General features: G+C 42.2%; 1 long non-coding RNA gene across 1 annotated transcript; it reads left to right on the top strand.

The window, feature by feature from the left end:
- Positions 1-9,576: 9,576 nt before the first annotated feature.
- On the top strand, positions 9,577-13,468 carry LOC115346169. The gene is made up of 2 exons (XR_003925044.1): positions 9,577-9,961; positions 11,843-13,468. It is a non-coding gene; the product is annotated as an uncharacterized LOC115346169 (long non-coding RNA).
- Positions 13,469-20,813: the final 7,345 nt, after the last annotated feature.

The following is a 20,813-nucleotide window of genomic DNA, read 5'->3' as shown; positions in this document are numbered from 1 at the left end:
ATGCGGACCCTCCGGCTGCCCGGGGCCGCCGCCCGCCTCCTCGGCGGCGGCGCGGCTGGGGCTGGAGCCGCCGCCCGGCGCCGGAGCGCGGGGGCAGCGAGGAGGCGAGGCGGCGGCCGCCCCGCCGCGCCGCTCCCCAGCGGCGGCCGGCGGCGGGGAGGGCGCGGGAAGAAAGTTTGCGGCGGAGCGGTGCCGGGCGCGGCGGAGGCGGCGGGACGGCGGCCCCGCGGCGGCAGCCAGCCAGCCAGCCCCCCCCCGGCGCCGCCCGCGGCCGCCGGCCGCCGCGGAGAGCAGCGGGAGGCCGGGCGCCGGGAGAGCCGCTGCGCGGTCGGGCCGGCGAGTCGCTCGGGGTGCCCGTCCGCCCACGAGGGTTTGCGGCGTCCAACGCAGGGAGGTCTCCGGCAAGGCCGACGGCGCCTTCCCTCCTCCGAGTGTGTCACGGCCCCGGGACCGGATTTTTATAGGAGAACTGCTGCCGGCTCATCCTCCGGGCTCCGAAGAGTTCAGAGCCCTTCTTGTGTTTCATTCGGTAATCGCCTGCACAGGAGTCCCGCCTGCTCAGATACAAAAGAGATGCTCTTGCTGCTTTTTTCTTTTTCTTTCTTTTTTTAATCAGTTATTTATTTATCGGAATAAATGAAAAGCCCCGGGTTGAAGAATGAAAGAGGAAGGAAGCAGCGAGACCAGCAGCCGGCGGGATGCGGTCCCTTTGCAGCAGTCAGTGGCGGGGCATCCCGTCGGGCAGCGCCGATGAAATATTCAGGAGGGCGGCGGGGTCGGGCCGCGGCTCCGCCGTGCGCCGGGGCGGGCGGGGGCGGCGGGCCGGTCCCCGCTGGCGGGTGGCGGCGCGGCGCGGCGCGGCGGCCCCAGCCTCAGCGGGCGGCGGGCCTTGGGCGAGCCGCGGAGTTTAGAAACCTCCCAGGGAGGGGCGGGCAGGCAGGGACCTGGCAGCGAAGCGGAGAGGAGGGGCTGGGGGGGCAGGGGAGGGGTGGGCCCGGGGCCTCAGTTAGCCTGATGGGTCTGTTGGCCGTGGGAATGAATACCTTCCTGGGAGGGAGACGCAGACTTCGACAGAGGGGTTTGCAGGTGTTTCTGTACGCTTCAAAGGCTGGAGATAAGAGTCCTTAATGCGGGTAGTGTCTATACAGGCTATTTCATGTGGTATATCCGACACAAAGCTGGTTTGTGTATCCACACGTACTAAAATACCTAACACGCTATGCCTAATGTATATAAAACAACCTTATTGTGTATTTACACACGGTATTTAAGAGCTGAGGTCTTTCTCCCCCCACGTCCTCTCGGTACTGGCTTGCTTTCCCCCCTGCCCTGCTGCGGTCTCTGCCGGACGAGTTGCCCGCTGTGGCAGGCAGTGTCAGCAACAGGGGAGGCTGAGCTGGCTTTCAGGGAGGTAATGCTACTAAAGTAGGCAAAAGCAAACTGCTCAGCTCTTTTTCAGAAGCGAAGGTGACAGCCAGATGGGTTCCTTAAGTATTGCTGAGCAATTTTTTTTTTAATCCTGATTTCTTAAAGAAATAAGGCATATGCAAAATTGTATCCCGTGTGCATTTGCATGTGAGTATAAGGGAGTAATTTTGTTGCTGTTTGCTTGCTGTTGCTTGATTAGTTCTGCACCCCATAAATTTTGGGCCGATTTCAACCAAATGAAACAAAGGGGCAAATTTTAAGACACTAATTCTCAAAGAGATAACATTCCCTGTAAGTTCTGTGAACATAGCTGGGCAGGGGAGGAAAGAGGAAAAATACAAGCATTAATACTGAAATGTCAACATTGGACAGAGAGGTTGTGGCACCGTGTTGGGAACTGAATGCCTAGGAATTGGAAAATCCCCCTTTCAATCAAAATGTATATTCCTGTAGGATTCAGTGGTGTCCAATAAGGAGCAAATCTCACTTGAAGCCTTTCATGGTAGACATGCATATTTCTCTTCTCTGTGGATTTTCTGATGCTCTGTTTAAGACAAGCCTGAAGCTTTGGTATAATTCAGTTAAAAAATCTTGACAGTCATGAGGTGCAATTCCCTAGGAAATGAGGCTTCATATATGTCACTGCTTGCAAAACTATTGGTCTTATCTACACTTCACTTACCCTTTGTATAGCCAATGTGCTTAGACGCGCCTTTTTCTGGCTTGTGTCATGAACAGGTAATTTCTCTAATACAGAGCTGAAAAGCAGCTCCTTGAGGCTGCAGACAGTTAATGAATGCACGGAGGAAATGATTTATAGTGTAGGCTGAATTACGTCTTATGTACTTTGCTGGGACTAACTCTCAGCTAGGCTGTCTCCAGCATAAAGTACTAGGCAGTTCTTAAATACGAATTTGCTTGTGGAAGCAGCAGCTCCTGGTAAGGATGCAGAGACTCTCACTTCATATTGCTTCTGCCTTAGTGTTGTCATCAATAAATTTCTCAGACAGCTTCTTTGGAAGATGAGGCTCATTGATCTACCCCTTTACCGTGCCAGCCATAATGCAGTGTTTTTTTAAGACTCTTTTTGGCAGCCCTCTTTACCTAAGTTGAAAACTTGAGTTTGCATAATTTGAATTCTTTTGGAATTTTGTCTTTGACAGCGTTGACAACAGCATCCGCTTTTAACTGAATATATTGTCTCACAAACCCCAGCTGAATGAAATGGGACCCAGCCTATCAATTCCAACTGTTCACCCTGTCTGTTTGTTGCCTGGGGGTTACCGCTCTTGCGGCAGGCGTAGTTGCATTGCATGTGAAGCAGGTAGTCCGTGCAGCTTGCAGGCTCCCACTATGCAGTTCAGAACCTGTGCTGATCTGTATTACAGTTTTGATCTGTGAAGTGGATTGCCTTTATGCATGACTCAGCTTCCTGCCACGGTAGCTGCCACCTCTGCGAAGGCTGAACTGGACGGATGCCTCAGTGTGGTGATCTCTTCAGCTGTCCGGCTTCAATCTGTCTGCATTTGGGGCTCAACATCCTCAGATTCAGCACCTGTGAACGTAAAATGCTGGGAATGAAGTACTATGAGGCTGAAATGGAGAGGATAAAGAAATGATTACAGAGAAACTAATTCATGGCTTTACCTGAGACTTTACCAGTATGAAAGCACTCTGGGTTAACTCAGTTTGGAGATAAGTTGGCAGCTTCTCTTAAATTAAAAAGAATTATTTTGTTAATTCAACAAGAAGAAAAAGAATCTCAAGGAATATTATGTAAACCCAAATACAAATCATGAAGAGGATACTACTGTGTTCATTATAAATCATACATCAAAATTATCCTGTTTCATACTGAATAACAGATGTTTTAAATTTTTCATTTAGGAAAATGTACTACTTTGGAAGTGGTATTCTACAATCAGTGTCTGTATTTGAGTCCCAGACTAGTTATGTGGAAGCTGTCTGAGCAGAGATTCTCATCCTGTAGAAAACATTGCAGAGCATTGCCTGAAGGCATGATCCCCAAACTTTCACACTGACTTTACCGTACTTGGAGCAGATCTTTAGTGTCTGTCATTAAAGTTAATGCAGGAAGTATCCTTGTGCTGAACAGGAATAAAAACAAATCTGTAATTCTGCAGTGCCTTCATGTAAACATGGCTAGTAGCTTGATCCTGAAAAACCATAAATCAGTAAAGTGGCAGGGAATCTTTACTGACATGTATTCAGTATACAGATTTTTCCCTTTTATCTGAATGTTTCTTGGGTTATCATTCTGGCCTCATTTGCTCCAAGTTCAGATATATTTAAATGAAGCTACAGAATGCATCCCTTGGTGAAACACATGAGTAAACCCAAGTTGTTCCTGATGGCCTGATCCTGCTGTAATTCAGACAGAGTAGTGCTTTACTTCTTGAGCAGTCCCACAGGAAATGGTAAGACACTGGAGGTGTGAAGTATAGCTCAGTTGTCCTGATCCAAATCCATGGAGAGCAATAAAAAATGCACCAAGTTGTTTGTCTTAAACCCAGCATGAATAAGGGTTTGTAGTTTACAAACAACTTTCTCAGACATGTTATTCCGAGTTGAGTTTTGTGTAAAAATGAGCATTATAGATCAGCTCTTAATTGTCTGAAGAGCTTGGAAAGTAACCGGAGTGATATGCTATAGGCAGTGTTGTGATACGAAGTTAACTACGAGAAACAAATTTATTCTGTCTGCAAGCTAAATTTCTGTTCTTGTTCATACCTGTTTAATACTTTAATACTTATTGTGGGGTGTGGAAAAGTGCTCGGTAGTGGTTTAATTTCAGTCTCGCTGCAATCAGTGGAGACATACTCAGTAATTTTGTTGCAGGCATACCTGTAGTTAGCACTTTTGGAAATCCTATACCAAGTATGTGACAGGGTCATAATAGCTGAGGGTTTTCTTTTTCGTATCTTTAAAGTATTTTGCCCCGCACTAAAATATACCCACTGAGGTATGACCTAGGTACTTAAAATACCCATCAGTTCTCCTCAGGTGTTTAGAACCTGGTTCTGCCAGGGGCTGCATGTTCAGCCTTCCTATTGTCTTCTTTCCAAAACAGTAGCTATTTGCAGGACTCGGGAAGGCAAAGATTTAAGGTCAGGTCAAAAATCAAAGTTTAAGGGTCAGCAAATTGACCAGCATCTCCCCTTTCACATAGAACCTAAAGGAGTCCTGTGTGGAGTTAATGTCTTCTCATTGAATACTAACTTTGAGTGTTTTTTTGCAGCTCCCTAGCAAGTTGTCCCAGTTTTAGGAGCAGGCAAAGCAGGCAGTTGCCTAGAGTGACAGACAAAAGGAGGCAATAAAATCCCATTTTAAGCAAGAAAGTGACCCTGTGACTCTGTGCCTGTTTCTGCCTGTTTAATGAGGACTTGGTGCGTTCCCCAGGCATCATTCTCCCCAAGTTGCTGGGGTGCTGAGACTGAGCAATCTCCTTACCACAGGAACCATGGCCACAGTCCTGTTGTTTGAACATCCCATCTATTTGTTCTTGTCTCTGCTTCAGCTTGCTGGTGCTGATACTGAGGGGAGAAACTTTCTGTGCTCGTTCTCTGCTCCTTTTTCTTGACAGTGCTGTATTACTGTTGCTGGGGTGGTTGGATTGGCAGAAGAGCAGGGGCAGATGTGCTGAGACTAGAGAGCTCACAGAATTCATGCTTCACTAAAAAAAACCCTCCTGTTATTATTATCCTTGCAAATTGGGAATGACAGGCTGCCGAGGCTTACTGAGTTTATATTTATGTCAAGAAACTGATTGCAAGAAATAAGAGATGTCTTAGCAAATCTTACGTGGGTACTGGGTTCCTATAAGGACCTTTTACAGCCATTTCAGGGATCAGTTAACTCTACTTGATGTAGACTTCCATTTTACACCCAGTTTTGAGTGCCAAAAATGTTTGTTCCCTTCCTTCCCACCCCCCCACCCTTCACTCCTTGTGCTCTGACACCTCTAGGCTTTTGGGATGAATCTCTTCTGTGCTGTGAATAGGTTGCTGTATCAGGCTTTGCCAGTAGAGTCGACGGTAGCCTTCAGTGTCACTGACAACATGGTTACAAGCTGTAACAGAGAACCTGTCTGCAATGATAGTCATTTTGCTCTACTGCTCTTCAGAGGAGCTGCTTGGAGCAGCAGAGTTTTGTGAGCTGACTGCAAGGTCTGAGAGATGACACTATTGCTTTGCATTAGGTTCACAGTTAGGTTTATCGTGTCATCCAAAGACATACACTGAAAGCATTGGTGGGTCAGCCTTCATCACACATCAAGGTCCTTAATAGCAAGGTAGGAAATGTATATGGATTAAAAAAAAAAGACAATCCAGTTTCATCATAAGTAATAAGAATTTGGAAAGCATATTACATTTCATTAGACTTTGCAACTTTAGTCAATCACTGCATCACATTAAGAGGAGATTTATGGGAGGCATATTATCCCACATTGGCCCACTGGAATGTTCTTACACTTTCCCTGAAACCCGTACATTAATACATCCAGAAGAGGATGCTAAACTTTGGTGTCATAAAACAAAGACAAGTTTGAGTTTTTGTGTATTTTAGTCCAGGAATACTTTTTTCCTGTGGGTGAGCCTGTAATGAAATTCTGGTAACTTCTGCATGTTCTCTGTGCAACTTAACAATAAAAAAGTTGGCTTTTGAATATACAGTAGTGGAATATGTGTTAAGCCTTCAAACCACATCACTTTCACAAGTGCTAAGGAGGGTACTCCAACCTGGAATAAGATTTCCAAACAGAGAGGTATAAGAACAATCCCGTTTTTCACGAGCTGCCAAGCAATCTAATTATGCACGTATACAATATACAGTTTAATTTATAGTTCAAGGAAAACAGGGAAGATAATACTTCCAAGCTGGTTAGGTTTGTAGCTTTGTAAGCACAGTGGTACTTCATTCTCACCTCCAGGTCCCAGTCTTACTTGCCAGCTGGTGTTGGCACAAGGAATTCTACTTTATCGTTAAAACAGTGCCACCACCAGGAATCTGCCTTAACACCTGGAATGACAGTGGTCTGGGAATGGAAGAGGTCTGCATGGGGTTTTTTTTTTTTTTTTTTTTTTCTTCTTTTTGAGCTTCTTTAGAAATTTTCTGTTTTCTTTGAAACCTAGCACGGCAAACATAGCCTTTTCTCTTAAAATGTTGTAAGTGGCTACACCACATCTCTATTTTTATCTCATGTCACACTTGATTGAAAGGTTCTTCGCAGCTAAAATAACATGATGAAGGCATGGAAATTATTTTTGTCTTAGTTTCTATCGGAAGCTTAAAAGAAACCTGTTTCTTCATACAGAATTAGTATTCTTTTGCACACATACATATAGATGTGTGCTCCTCAAGGATAGGTGCATACACACATGTACACACACACACTCAAAAGACACGCAAGGATGTATGGATTGCTAAATTCACACAGGGAGTACGCAATAGTAAGATTTCCAAGTTAGTCATTCAAATTTGCCCATATAGCTTTAAATGTCACCGTGTTGTGCATATACATTATAGCAATCTTTAATTAACTGACCCAGTACTCTATTTTACCATCCCTTGACATAACTCAGAGCAGAAAAGAGGGGTGTTCAGTTAATGAACAGTATTCAACTGTTAGTCAGTGTGCATTCAGTGGCATACTTGCAGCTCACTGTTTGGACCCTGTTAGACGACAGCAGCAGTCTTTTTCTCCTGAGGTCTTCTATATTATTTCCCAAGTTAATAAGTATATAAGCACTTCCAAAATCTGAGTAACACCCAAGCCAGAGAGAGTTTCATTATTGAATCATACTTGTTCCACTGAAGCACAGGAAAATTAACACCTGAAGTAGCTGTTAATTTTGGATGCCCTCTCTGAGATACCAAGGACTGTGTTTTTTCAAAGCAACTGGTATTAGATACTAAGTACAAGACATGATTTTTATCAGTTGTAGCTGAGAGTGTTCAGCGTTTTTGTGTTTCAACCTTCAGACTTCCAAGTAAGGTGCCTAGAAAATGAAGAACCTAAAATTAATGACCACCCCTGAAAAATTTAAATTACTTAATAAGCATCCTAGGGAATCTGTGGTGGAAGCCAGGATGGAATGTAATTCCCTCCCTCTCTGGAGCAATGTTCACTTTCTCAGCCATGAAACCATCTTTTCCTGTAATTCCTTGCCTTATTCCTGCACTTCCTAACCTCAGCTAAAAATAAATCAGCAATCTGCTTTGTTTTACAGTTCTGCATCATCTTTAAAGGTTATCCATAGTTGCAACAAAATAGGCAAAATACGCTCCAGTGTGTTTCTAACTTACTCAGTAAGCTGTAATTTCCCTCCTCAGCCCACCATCACAGTCTTCCCACATGCTTATTCTGCTTCCCTAGGGACTTCACCGTACTTCACTCTCCATTTCTTTATCCCATTCAGCTTGTCTTACTCAGTCCTTTTATCTTTTTCCCAGATTCTTGTCCAATGCATCTGTCTCTTTCCACTGCCCACCACCTATTTTTTCCGTCTTAGCTACTGGTCCTAGTCTCCCATTGCACTCTCTTTGTGCAATCTCAGTGTCTTCACCGCCCCCCCCCCCCCCCCCCCCCCCGCCCTGTCCTCATCTCTTTGGCCAACCCCTTACTCTTAGCTCATCTGTCCCTGTGTTTTCTAGGGATCATAACTTTGCATAGCTGTTTTGAGCTCCCCTTCTCCCCAGTTCCCCATCTAACTTCATCCTTCCTTTCCCCTCCACCTGCTCTGCTCCCTCCCATCCTGGGGGGCGGTGGGATGGCCCCTGCTGCTCCCTGACAGACACTTCTCCTAGGACAGTAAAGAGGAGCGTTAGTCTTTATATATACTGGTAGTGGTGACAAGCATGGTAAAGTTCCATATGGTGAGAACATTTGAGATGGACTTACAAGCTTCTGGGTCTAGAAGTTGCTTATGGCAGCAAAGAAGATACACATTGCACTCCCTCTGAGGAAATGCAATCCGAATACAAACCAGAAAGTAAAGGAGGAGGAGGGAAAGAAGGCTGAGATGTTTCTCTGTGAGTCTGTCCAAGTTTCTGTGCCACTGCTCTTGCATAGATTGTTATGGCAAGTAATCTTGGAATCGTATCTGAAACAGCAATTAGGGAGAGGCTGAGCCTAGTGAGTACGTACGTGTCTGCAGCAGAGTTAAGAGAGGGCCATCTGCTGTGCAGCATTTTATGAGTGTTTTCTTCTTCTAAGTGAACTACACCTGCTGCACATGTGGCCAGTGAATTTTAAATAGATGAGTCAAAATATTCATGCTGCAAGGTTGCTGATGAATAAAGCTTAACAATCTGATTATACATGTGTGCGTGTGTGTATATTTATTTATTTGTGCACATTACATGGAAAATAAAATTGCTACTCTGATGTGTTTGTGCTAATAGAAAATGAAGCATTTACACTCCATTGTTAATGTGATTTTATGGGATTTATTGACATGGCAAGTTTATTTTAGACATATGAAGACCCAGGGGGGTGGGATTATAATAGCAACATTAATTTATCTTCTTAGTGCTAAGAAAGGAAAAAACCCAAACTTGCTAAGCTTTGTTTTACCTGCAGGGGTTCTGAAAAAAGCAGCTGTCACTTTCTAAAGTCTTATTTAGTATATGCCATCATTTTTCATCTGGCTTCTGAATTGATATTGCAGCTATGCTGGGGGGAAAGGAAGCTCTCCACCTGCTCCAAGTCCAGAACAAAGTACTTAATCTTGGAGACAAGCACTGAGAGCAAAAGGGAGTTTCTCTGCATGAATCTGGTTGGTCTGCCACAGAAATGATGGCAGTGGATTTGTGTCTCTAGTCTACTGTTGCTAATACTGATTTCTGTAAGTTGATGGAGCATGGAGTACCTTATTACCAAATGCCATCATAGACATGTTTTGCAACCATTGCTGTGCCACAGTTGTACAATGCTGTGCTCTGAAGCGTTATGAAGGCCCTTAGGCAGCCTGAATGTAAAAACATTTGCTGAAGAATCATGAAGACAACTATCATCATCCAAGGGTGAATTTTAATTTGAAATAATTTTTATCCCCAAATAAAATCTGTCATTTGGGTCATTGCTTCTGTAAAATGAATTTTTTTTTTTTTTACAGAGGCAAGAATAGTTTAGATCTTTTCTTGGCCATTAGTCATGTTTGGTAAGCCATTTAAATGATTTAGTAAGTCTCTTTTATGAGTTATGCATTGCTTATTGTAAAGAATGGCATCGGAGTCTGCCCTTTCATCAATGTAGGTATGTATAAACCCGTAGATCCAAAAATGTTTCAGAGCTCCGAGCTATACAGTTGTATTGAAGGTCGCTGTCAGGGTGAGATCATGTACCAGCTCCTCCTGTGCATTGTTTTTCTTGTGAAGAGAATCTGCGTGTTTGGGCTAGACGGGAGCAGCAGCAGGCACCAGACAGAGAGACAAGTGCCCCGACACTCACCGGCTGCTTACTCCAGGCACCAGCCTCTGGCTCTCTCTTTGCCAAGTATTGCGCAAGCAGGTAAGTGTGTACCTGAATGTGTGATTTAATATTTCCTATTGGCTGAGCTGCCGATGGGTGCAGTCACTCCTTTTTTAGTTTTCCTGTGTAAGAGAGTTGGTGGCTGGTCTTTGAAGAGACACGGTTTTCTCTTGTTTGTCTGGATGCCAACTGAAACTAGTTGGATGGCTTTAAATCTTTTATAAAAATGACTCTCTAAGTAAAAGCTTTGCTTTAAGGTGTCCAACTACCCACGAAAAACCTAAAAATAATAAATCCCTCTTGTTCAGAAATAGAGCTGTTCTCCCACTAGGAGTGCGTGAACTTGCTTTATTGGCTTTTTTGTGGCCCTCTTCTATTGACAGAAGTGAGACCTGGAGATGTTAAGTGACAGTTCAGGTATGTTTGGGGAACTGAACCCCAAATTCTTGAGTCTCTATTGAAGTGACTGAAACTCAAGTTCAGTTCTTACTCTTTTTCTGTTTAAAAAAAAAAATAAAAAGAATGAAAGCAACAGAGAGCATTTTATCACTCCCTCCAAAATTAATTTGTTCATGAAAGCACTTAAAAAGCATGGAAGCTAAGGAAAAGTGTCTTCCTCCAAAGACATGAGTGCTCCTGTTGATTTCAGTAGGAGACAGAGCACAGCTACATCTGGGATGAAGCCCTCTGCTTCCTGCTAGGTTGTATCTTGCTTGTACACACATAGTTAAGAAAATCGCTAAATCTGAGTCAGGAAGACTGTTCCCTATGGGACAGGTGGGCTAGGACTGTTGGCTGTTTTTGCTGCCCACTGTTGCAGGTGGCCTGATCTGCTTCAAGCAGTCATTGGGCATATTCACCCCACAAATTCTCATGCCTATATTAATTTTGTGGCTTTGTAGTGTTGTACAAAGTGTGCAGGCTTCATTTTGTTACTGGGTGTTGAAAAATGTGTTATGGTGCGTAATAATATGTAACTAAGTAAAATGGATTTCCTTTTAGGTTTTCTTTGGCCCAAATACATGTTATGTATTCTGTTCAAATCACTGAGAGAATTGTCTATTGAATGAGGCATGGTCAGGGTGTCAGGAGACTTGGATTTAACTCCCAGCCCTGTCAAAGTTTCCTGTGCAATGACTAAGCAAGTCAATTAGGCCTAGGTCTACAGAGAAATTTAAGGATATAACTCCAGGTGGTCATGATCCTTCTTTGGCTGCTGCTGAATCCTTAGTTCCAAAATTGCTAATTTAGGTCACTCAGCCTTATGGCTTCTGAGAACCTCTCTCCTCAGAAAATAATTCTTCCCATGGATGTTCAGGAGTCAGGGAGTCAAAGCTGGGTCTGAGGACTGAATAGCTTTAGCTTTAAGTTAATACATCCTTTCCTCCTTTGTAAGCTGTGAGGGAGATAAGATACAAGCTTTAGTACCTCCTCGCCTAACAAGGATACTGGAAGCAGTAGAGATCATGAGGAAAACATAAGCATGAGACCCTCCAGGTACTACTGGATGTCCTTACAGATTTCAGTGGTTGTGATCCTTAAAAAGGAAGAAATTAATTTAAAAAATTGAAATAATCTAATTTACCAAGTCAGAGTTTGGCCAGGACAGTGGACTTAAATCTACTACTCTTGAGAGGATTGCTTTTGATACTCTCATAACACAAGCACATAAGACGTCATTTAGCTTTTCACCTGGAAAATAGCATTTTGATCCGCATCCTGTGCTAAATTCATGCCGTGGTATTGAATCAGTGAGGGTAGATAGGTGTTACAAGTTACCATGGCGCCTCCTCTGCGATTTCCACTTCATGGTTCCCTTGAGGACCAGTGTCTTTTATGCAAGTACTGAATTTTTCACAACGCTGCTTCCTGGGACGGTGTGTTTGTATTAAGTATTCCTTTTTCTATTTTTGTTTTCAGGTATAACACCGAAACTGAGCTTTTCAGATCAAACATTTTTCTCTGAAGACACAAACTTCATGTGTGAGATGTTACGAGCTCAGACCAGGTGCTGAGGCTATTTGCATTGCTGGGTCTGTCCACCTCTGCAGAGCTGCTTGGCAAATAATGTGGTCACAGTTTGGCGGTATTTCAGGAAGCCAGCAGCACAGAGGCATCTTGACATCGGGGTGGCCTGTATTTAGCAATGAATTAAAGTTTCATTCTTCATATTAAGGGTTTCACAGAGGTTGCTTGCTGCTCTCCAGAGGAGATGGGCAGCGGAGCTGTTCAGGAGATGAAAGCTTGTTGCCAAGTAATCTGTTCAGCAAATATCTGGGTGTGCCTTCAGAGTGCAATGATACCATGACTGTTCAGAGGAAACAGCACTGAAAATGTCTGACAATGGTAAAGTCTCACAAACTTTAATCTCACAAGCTTATTACTTGCAAACTTAATTAGGTATCGCAGGGAAATGCATAAACCTGTTTACTTCTACGCTCAGAAGGACTTTTGTGACATTTTGCAACAATATAGAGATAGGCGGCACCTTACAACCGTTATGTTTCAGTCTTGCTGTGTTTTCAGGAGGCACTAAGGTGGTCAGTGGAGATACTTTTTCTCTTAGGTGTAAAGCTTTAATTTTATATGTATTCTAAGTAAACAGGATTAGGTCTAATTAACTGTAGTTATCTTAATTGTGAATTAATTTGCTATCATACCTATGCTCTAATTAATGTCTTAAAGAATACTTACATTAATATTTTTTGGTCCCATCTGCCCTGCTTTCCCTTGCAAATAAATATCCACGTTATAGTTAACAAATTAGTGGATGCTGAAGAAGAGAATTGCCTTTTCTTCTGTGGTGCAGGTTGATTTTGAAACCCAGAAGTGACAGCAGTGGAAGGGCAGGCACTACTAAGTTACAGGGAGTGCATCCATATTCAGGTTGGGTTGAAGGGCACTTTCAAGATCTCTCTCCCAGTCGTCCCCACTTCCGGGGCTTTGGCTGGCATCAGACAGTAGTCTTGGAGTGCATGAACTGGATTCTTTTCAGGTGATACTAAACTGAAAGACAAGTTGTAGCATTCAGCCCATGGGGCCAGACAGGAGATAATCTTAAGTAAAATATCAAAACCTGAAATGTGTGTGCTGTTGGTGTCAAAACCTCTGCATCAACAGTTTTACTCTAGAGTGGTCCACGCTATTTGCTAATGTAGACCTAGCTAAAAGGTAGCACAAACTAGAGTCTTTTTCTGTTGATAATTTCCAGGAAACTGGGAACAGAAAATATCCCTCATCTATAGAAAGACAGACCTCAGGATTTGTACTTTTTCAGTAGTCAGAAAAGAAATAGCATTCTTGTGCATTACTACTGATTATTTAAATTGCACCATTTGAATTCCTGTGCAATTGAAAGATCAGAAATGAGGAGGCCAGGAAATAGTTTAATCTGCTGCTCCAGTTTCTCTCTACTGCTAGATAATCAGTTTTTGATGGAAAATGTGGCCAATGTATTGTCTCCTTTATAGTCAGCACTTTTGACTTCTTTAATTTTAGTTTCCCCTGTTCCACTGTTCTTAAAAAATAAAATCATTTGTAATGAAACTTCAGTAAAGGTGCGTTGAAACAGCCCAGCCATGTGCATTGTCCGCTTACAGCTGTTATAAACATACTGGGTGAGGGGGACTACATGATACCCCAGCACATATACACGCTTGTATACACACAGGGCCAATCCAAATGAATGTCTTCCTGTTTTCTGAGTTGGCATGAGCTTTATGTGTCTTTAAATCACAAGCCTTGGGAATCGCTCTCGTTCTGTGGTGTCTGTCTTGGTGCAGCCAAGCATTCAGCTGTGCCTGCAGTTTCCAGAGGAGCACACGACTGAGGAAGAGGAAGACCTGCTAGGAAAGCAAGTTGTGGGAAGTCCAAGCATTCAGGGAAAGAGGCTCTGGACCTGGAACCTCCTTGTGGACTCTGTGGTGAGAAGGCCATGTGGGGGGACTTGCAGGGGAGGATCCTGGCTGTCTGGGAAAGGACAGTAGAGGAGGCCTAAGAGTGCATACTGCTGGGAGGGTCTCTGCGAAATAGTGAAGCAGGTCAGGTTGACCGCTGGAAGAGATAGCTTCCCATTGATTTAATAGGCTAAGCCTCCCGTACTACATGGAGAACATAATCCTGTTCCCCTAATACTTGGCTGCAGCTGGTGGCAGAGGAGGACTCGTAAGCTTTAACAGAGGCTACCAAACCTTGACAGGACAGGAAAAAGGGAGCCCTGGAATATGGACTTACTGGGAACAGCCAATTTGCTCTGCTTGTCTAGAATGTTAGTTATTCATTGGAAAAAATGGAAAACATACTTGAAGACACTGTAAATCCAGGTAGCACATAGCTGTCATTTATTTTTCAGGAAAAAAAAAGAGAGGTCTATTTTTGTTCTTGAGCAATCTTTTCACTTTCCTTCTTTTAAAGCACGATGACGGTTAATGATTAATAGACACAGTCCACAGTGCTGCCAGCAGGAAGCCAGCCTAAATGTGGGGGAAGTCTAAATAATTGAAGGGAAAAGGTGACAGAGGCAGCCATTAGTTTTTCTGGATAAGAAAGTCTTCATTGCCTGGCTATTTGCCTGAATAAAAGGGAAAATTCACCATTTGATTAGTGCAATCTGTAGACTTCATGATGCACTTCCCTTGAGGGCAAAAGAAACAACAGGGTTCAGTGTTTCTAAATTGGTAGAAAATGATGCAAAACCCCCTCATTTTTAATTGCGTTACAACATATTAGCAGGCTTGCAACATAACCAGCTTGTCAGAAATAACTGGGCAGCATTCCAGAAAAAAAACCTGAACACCCTACAGCAGAATGAATGATGTTGCACTGGGCACTTGCCTTCACAGAGTGACTCCCCTCCATGGACATCCTGGTGGTCACAGGAGACCCTGTATACTTGCAAAGAAGGTCAGTAATTTTTAGGGCTGAGCAAATCAGAGTGGCATATGTTGAGCAGAAAACTAGCTCCAGTCTTCCCAAACTAGGAGATGAAAAGCAGAGGTATCCAAAATAAACAAACACTTTTCAAAGAGCAAGCTTTAGTTTGTTTGCTGAACTGTCCATTCTGGAGCTCTGTGTCATGGACATAAGTGTAGAATATTATTTCAGATTCTTATTAAGAGAATAACAGGATCCATTCTAGTTTTTTTTGAACAAACTGTGGATTACTGTCTCAAATGACACTTTGCATAATTTAGTTTACTTTAATTTCTACTCATAATTTAACAAGTGCCATATCACAGGCTGTCCTATCTTCTACAGAAGTTTCCTAGAGCCTCATTAGTCCTTTTTGCATAAGCAATAACAATAAGGCAATTGTTAAATGTGTTCATTTAACTGGTGATGTAAAATGAGAGGGTGGAAGCAGTAGCTACATCCAGCCCTTGACAAAATCACATCCTGGACAAAGCTATCTGGACCTGTGAGGTGATTACAGTAGTAGCTGTACCTTGTGCAATGAAAGACAGGTATGTTGGTGCCTCTCCCTGTGGTGTGACAGCTGAGCTTTCTGACTGCTGTGGCATTCTGAGAAAAAGCTGTGGTAGTATGTATAAGGAGAATAATTCAGCAAAGTAAATTTGAGATCCTTGGCTGTGGCAGGATTTCTTGAAGAATTTGTGTCTGCTACTATCCTGCCCTCTTGGTAAGGTCTTGGTGCTAGTCCTAGGATGCTGCTTGCATTAACTGATTGTCTCACTAACTTTTCTAAGAGGATGGTATTGCTCACAGTCTTCTTTTGGCTTACTGCTTTTGAAGGAGTGTGTAGAGTCAATCTAAATTAGATAGATAGGCTCAGTGCAGTTTTGCTAGCCAGGTAGGTGACTGCATAACACCCTGGTCATGAGGATGACTGTTAAAACACTGCAAAGATTTCAGAAGAATTTTGTTGCACGCATATACTTTACCAAAATTCAAGGGACCCCCCCTAAAAATATCTTTTTCCTCTAACATTTTTCATTGTGTCTGTCACTTGCAGGTGGCAGTGAGCTAACACCTTTTCATGTTGAGATTTGTGCTCTTGAACCATTTAATTAGGATCCTGATGCATGTGCTATGTGGAGAATAAGAACTGGAATTCATTTTTGACACTTTTTCATCCAGTAACTCCTGAAAGTTTTTTAAAAAAATCTATAAAAATACAAGGAGATCTGCCAAACATAAGCTTGTACTTAATATCCTGGTGAAGAGGATATTGTCATTACACAACTTATTTATACACTGGCATTTAACTATTTATGCATGTTCACTATGCTTTCATCAAAGGGGAAGTTTGTGACTTTGTGTAATGTTAAGTGGCTCTCCACAACCAAAGTTGTGTGTCTGCTTGAAGTGTTCCAGAAAGGTACTGAAACAACGTATAGGAGGGTAGTAGATCTTAGTCCCCTTTTCAAGGAGTTTTTAAATTAAGGGGAACCACAAATGTATTTTGGATTCTTTTCCCAGAGGAGTCACACTCAAAGATAATAATACTAAGAACAAAGTCTGAAGAGAGAAACTGGAGTTAAGGGACTGTGTTTGAGAGCAGAAAGTACTAGTGATTCCTTGGATATCAATGAGAAGGAAAGATGCCAAAAGAGAGAAAAAGTAGAAGTGAAGTAGCAAGCAAAGTCAAGCAAGAGAAGGCTATGGAGGAGGAAAGAGGCTGTGGCTGTGGCAAGAGAAAGATGATTGAATGCACAGGAGTAGGAAGAGCTCCACGATCCAGACTCAGAAGCATTTAGCTAAATTACAGACAACTCTTATGTATGAATGAAAGTCAATGGTATATTCTGTTGCTTATTTAAATGTGAAACATCTATAATAATGTTTCCTGGAGGCATTTTGCCTGCAGAGACTCAGGGTGTAGCAGCTACCTTCCCACAGTGACAGCCAGTGTAGAAAACTGCAGAGAGGCCATGTCCTGATCCCACCACTATTTCCCATCTGGTAACGCTGAAGATGATTTTCCCTTCCCCACTTAACAACTTTGCAGCAACAGACGCCTGCAGTCAGGTACCGGAGCTAAGGGAAGGGTCTCAGAGAAGCGTTACAGAAAGATGTGAGGCAGGAGCAAGGCTCCTGCCAAAAAAAGCAGCTTGGAGGATGAAGGAGGGACTGGAGCCTGAGGGCTTAGTGTGAGACCATGTGGGTATTAAAGAGGGGGCACATCTAGTCCTGGTGGAGGGTGAGCTGGAGACTTTTGTTGCATTGGGTTTTCTGAAGCAAACCTCATGTGTTTATTGTGATCTTTTAGAGGAAGTGGAATATAATTATTTCTTTTGAGCAACAATTTTTATGTGGACAGTTTGTATATTTAAGCTGTTGACAGCAGTTCTAATGCTATTCCTAACAGAGCTAAATTACAGAATAGAGGCTTCATTTTTATTCATCAGGTAACACATTCTAAGTCTGCAGTGATTCTGAGTGAGACTGGGGAAAAATCAAAAATGTGTGTGACCTGTTTTGATTGCTACGTCTCTAATCCTGATTTTTATTTCCACTATTTTAATATCTTTGAGTTTGATTAATTATTTCTAAACACAGAAATGATGAAAACTACAAGAACTGGCTGTAAGACTGCTTAGATATTGCACCTGGTAAGGATAATTTTCATTAAGATGCCACCACCATATTTACAAAATACTCAGAAGCTGATTTATTATGTCTCCTGGGCACTCTGCACTTCTCAGTGGATATTTTCCTGAGCTTCTGTGACTTCTGGAAGTCTGCTCTCATTCTGGCACATGAGAAATTGATGTACCAACCAGCTTGCTTAAGCTGATGAGAAAGTCTGTGTTAGAGGTAGGTACTACCAGATTTCAAATCCCAGACTAATATTTTAAACCCACATTTTAAACAGGTCAGTGCTTGGCTGGATCATCATAGTAATTTCAATTTGACTTCCTCACCTGAAGCTGACTAAAGTAATGTTTTCAGTGCATTGATATCCTTAACTCATTCTATTCTCTTGTGCTTTTTTGAGATGGGAAAGGTGCTGCAGGTGCTTTCTACTTTCATTTTTCAGTTGGCTTGCAAAGGAGTTTAATCAGCTTTTATTCACTGAAGAGTATCTCCATCTAAAGAGTTCACTTACTGACAAAAAGGTCAATGAAATCATAAGGGAACTATCAATGTTTCCATTCCACATCCATGCTGTGAAGTGTAAAGTCACTCTTATTCTATCTGCTAGCAAGAACATCCTCAGCATTTCTCGGAAGAAAAGGACAGTCTTTTTCTGTTCAGTGGAAGCATCTATCTTTCAAGCTCTAGATTCAGACAAGTAGGCATAACTGTAGGCTTTTCTGAAGATCAGCTGTTCATGAACAGGTTTGTGCAGGTGTGGATTAGTTGTTAATAAGCAAGGTCACTGATGAAGGCTGGGTTCTTACCCTCTGTAAGTGTATGATGATGGGATTTTTTTTCAGTTAAGAACTGGACCGGAACCATTTTGGTTTTTAAATTTTCCAAGTAAATTTTTTAAAAGTATTCATATATTTTCAAAATTAAATATGCTTGCTATATCTTGGAGCTATTCTGTGAACCTGAAACCCTTGTCTAATACATGTTGGCCAATAAAAAGAATGCTGAATTCACTGAGCTGCTGTCTAAAATGCCAGGGTTTGTGTTTTTGGATAGAGGTAGGGATTTTAGATTCCCAGCTCCACTGCAGAGCTAGAATCCTGGGTTATTTATCAAAAAATCCACCCTGAAAGTGTGGATGTTGAAAGAGTTGTGCTGCTGACTTTGGAAAGGTTCTGGGGACAGGCACACTTGGACCATCGAGGGCTCTTAATTCCACTAGGTTCCATGTCCTAGAGCACTCAGTCAGCATTTGGCAAAAGCTTCTCAAGCCTGAGATATTTTTAATAAAACAGTTTGTGTTCCACACATTGACATTTTCTGACAAGTATTCATCAGAACATTTCCAGCAAGTTTAATTCCTGAGTAACAGGAGCCATAAGATTTCACCAAGCAATCCTACAACAATAGGATATATTTGGGTCAAACTACAGCATACATCTGCAGTGCTACATTAATATCCTCTCTGCTATTGTTAGTCCAGGCAGCTCATAGCTAGTTGAAGCGCAAGAGAAGCTGATATTAAAAATTACTAAGCACTGGCTAAAAAGGCCAGAGACGTGGTAGTAGGTCATGTAATTATTTTGATACTTGAGGAGGCACTGTTACTACCTATTCAAGTTATATATTTTACATATATATGGAAAGCCACTGTACTATGACTTTGGACTGATTTAGATGCCTTTGTCTAGTCAGAATTAAACGCAAATTTTATGAGAAAAGTAACCTTGAAATGTCCAACAAAAAACATTCAGAATGTTCAAGTATTCAGTAGAGCTTATGAACAAGGATGATTCTCTGTTGAATTAATTATAAATGATGTGGGCAATAACTCAATCAAGTTTTCCTGAGGAACCTAAAATCAGATTTTTAAAAATACTTTTATAGTAGAGAGCTGTAGGTTTTCTAAGGAATTAAGCTTAAGTTCCATATTGTGTTATCACTGCTGTATGGATTATCTTTGCCTCACCCACCTAGACACCACAAATTGTTGGTGACAACATGTATAGCTCCTGCTCTGATTCTGTGCTAGATTATTTTAAAATAGAGATAGTGATGTTTCAGAATTACTGTCTGTAGATGTGATTCTGCTGTGGAAGCATAGCCTGACATAATAGCATAGCTACTTAACTACATTGCTAGAAGGATAAGATTTTAAACACCTGTTCAGATATGAGTGATACATTTACTTCTCATATCTCTACACTGGAAACTCATTTTGCTCTGAAGATAAAAGTAGTTCCTCCTGCCAAATCCCTGAACACCCTCATTTCCACCCAGGAACTTGCTGACCCCTAAGAAGCAATCTGTTCCTCCCAAACTCAAATCAGCTGGTTCCAGACGGAACAGGTCCATGCATCGGAGCAAGTTTTTGAAGAAGGTGATTGGACTAAAACTACATACATGCCCTGGCTGCTACTCTTTCATATTGCCCCAATATATCAATCTGTTTAGAACAGATACAGAGTAGTTGTAGCCAGCCTGTGGGAGAAAAAAGTGTTCAAGCTTTTTACGAGAAGTATGTCAGCCCTATTAAGAGGTTATAGAACAGGATGGAAAAGGCTTATTTAGTATCCGGAGAGCAAGTCACAAATATGTTGGAGGCCAAACGCTAGGTGAAAAACAATCTTGCTTGATATCAACCTGGTTTTTATACTATGTGTCGTATTTTTCATTGTGTGCTTGGATGACTCCAAGTCTAGTACGTGGTAACTCTGTGTGCTCTGGTAGGTGCATATGAATATGGAGTTGCAATACAGATAATGCTCAGAGGCCAGTTATGGGGAAGAGCATATAATGCCTAGACTAATGAAAGTGTGATTCTTGAACTTACACTGGAGTAAGCTCTGCATGTAGTAGGCCAGAACAAGTCATCTATAAATAATATGAAAATGCCTGCTAGGGCATGTAGAAGTAATTCATACTCCAAAGTCCCGAAAGCAGAATTTAAGAGGCTACAAGAATGTGTCATTCTCTCAGGAATGTCTTTGCTGTTGTAAAATCAAACTCTTCTTCAAGTTGTCATTCAAGTTTCTTTTGTGATTCTGTACTCTAAACGCAATTTTGAGTGAGGATTTTGTTTAGATGTCAAAAAGCTCTGCAGAAGATGATAGAAAAAAAGTCATTGGCAAGTTAGATATTGTTAAGCTAAATCATACTGTGCAGACCTTCTGTGAAAAACTAGCTCCAGAACTTACTGTGCTGCTTAAATGAGGCCTGTAGTAAAAAGCAAAATTATTTGCACTATGAGCAGATTAATTCATTTCCTATTCTGTGGGACATGCCTATAGTGGGAGTAATTCTTCAATGTCAGTTTAGCAACAATATTTATGTCTGC

Source organism: Aquila chrysaetos, chromosome 1 (assembly GCF_900496995.4).
Source record: "Aquila chrysaetos chrysaetos chromosome 1, bAquChr1.4, whole genome shotgun sequence".
In the NCBI taxonomy this organism is placed as follows: Eukaryota; Metazoa; Chordata; class Aves; order Accipitriformes; family Accipitridae; genus Aquila; species Aquila chrysaetos.
The sequence above is the reverse complement of the archived record's forward strand: the minus strand, read 5'-3'. Positions and strand labels throughout refer to the sequence as shown.